We start from the raw sequence: 1,876 nt of genomic DNA, 5'->3' as shown, positions 1-1,876 counted from the left end.
TTTACTGCTTTAGAGTTGAGAGTGCAACGTGCCAATAATAATTTAAATTAAAAAAAAGAAATTAAAAAAAATTATAATTTAAATAGAGAGGATGACGTTGTATGGATAGTTATACAGTAGATTTCTGTATTTAGAATAAATATATCATACTTTGTAAAAGTCTGGGTGCTCTGTAGGCTACTGTGTGTGGCCGTTTTGTTGCGTGTGCAATCGCATGGAGGAAAATTCTGCCCTCCAAAATATTGTGGGAGAGAAAAGGTGTAACACTGACAGTGCAGACAAGAGCTGGAGCTATTGTGCCAAAGAAAAAATCTTGTCGTGCCTTGGGTGAAAATGTTTTAATGTGCTTGGATGAAGCGTCAGGTTAGTTATATATAGATTTGTGTGTGTGTGTGTGTGTGTGTGTGTGTGTCAGAGAAACCTTTGATACTAGGACTGTCTGCTGTGAGCTTCACAATAAGCAACACTACATTGAAAAGTAAATCAAACTTTGGCCTAGATAGATGATGACACTGCTGTTTTCCAGTTTGACTTGCAGTACAGTATATTAAATAAGTGTAAGGCTGCTCCTCATCATGTTTGAAAAAATGTCAGCCCCCAACATAAATGCATCTGTCTTTTCATCTGTGTTTAGTTTGGTGTATTTTCCCAAGCTTATGTTAACATATGGAAAAGGACTTCAGGGCACCAGCATTAATTACGCTGCCAGTCATTCTCTTAACTAGCTGGGTTGTAGGGGCAGAAACCACTAGTACTGGGTTTGCGACCTTGGCATTAAGTAGCATTGCTGTGTTCAGTCAGTCATCAGTGTCCCCATATTTAATCACATCTGATGAGAGAGATGCAGGCTGAGATTCGCCTCACCGCTGCATGCCTGCTGTTTTCTGCTGGACCGTACAGAGGAGTGAGTCATCCCCAGCTCTGCAGGGCCTGCTTCTGCCTTGGGTCAGTGATGTCATTTGGCTGTAGTGGGCCATGTGTATGAGAGAAATGGGATAGTAGACAATGCCTTGTGTGTGTTTTTGTAACAGGGATGGAAAAAGAGGCTCTCGGTTCAGGATAAAAAGAGAAACACTAGAAATGCTTATAATTGTGTATTTTTATATCAGCAGAACTCTAACGGATGGGACGGGGTGTACAGTATAGTGACAGCTGGTATGCAAACAATGTGTAGTATGGATTTAGATGTGTTTTTATTTAAATCTGTGAATCAAAAAACAATAATATATTGTGTAACATGTTTTTTTAATCATATAGTAGAGGACAGAAAGGGTATCAGGAGTGAACATTTAGTGTGAGTTGTGCAGGCAACTATTAGCTCTCTGGGGGCCTCTGCTGGCACTTCAAAGCAGAGCAGCACAGTTTTCATGTATCTGAATGCCTAGAATTTAACTGTAGGAACACTTAAAATATAGTAGCAATTGCATTTTAGTGTTATTTTTGCTGAATTGTTATTGTCATTCTCATAGATATAACTACTTCTTTTATATATATGGTCATTCTGCTGTTTGTGCACAACACACCAATGTGGCTTGTAGCTGCTACCGTCTGTGACACTGTAATAATTTGCTCGCTGCAGGCTTTACACAACTTTTCCTTTGGTTTAACTGGTCAAAAGTGAGCCATAAACTTGTGCTAACACAAAGGCTTCCTTAATTGTCAGTCATTTTATTTCTATGGACAACAGTCTCTTTCCTCCAGTAAGCTTCTAAATTGGCTCTTAAAACATATCACAGTAAAGAAAGATATTTAAATACTTGATAGACTATAGTTTATGGCCATGACTAATTTTACATTAGAAAACCAAAAAGAGGTTTGGTATAATCAGCCAATTTACACTCAAATTGTCTTGGTCTCACAGTATATCAGCATGACA

At 38.4% G+C, this 1,876-nt stretch overlaps 1 protein-coding gene across 1 annotated transcript in view; it reads left to right on the top strand.

Annotated features, from left to right (window-relative positions):
* pde4d (phosphodiesterase 4D, cAMP-specific) overlaps nt 1-1,876 on the top strand; it is a 211,894-nt gene that overhangs the window by 790 nt on the left and 209,228 nt on the right. The gene's annotated exons all lie outside the window — the stretch shown is intronic.

This window comes from Perca flavescens, chromosome 5 (assembly GCF_004354835.1).
Source record: "Perca flavescens isolate YP-PL-M2 chromosome 5, PFLA_1.0, whole genome shotgun sequence".
Taxonomy (NCBI): Eukaryota; Metazoa; Chordata; class Actinopteri; order Perciformes; family Percidae; genus Perca; species Perca flavescens.
Note: the sequence above shows the minus strand (reverse complement) of the source record. Positions and strands in the feature narration are given on the sequence as shown.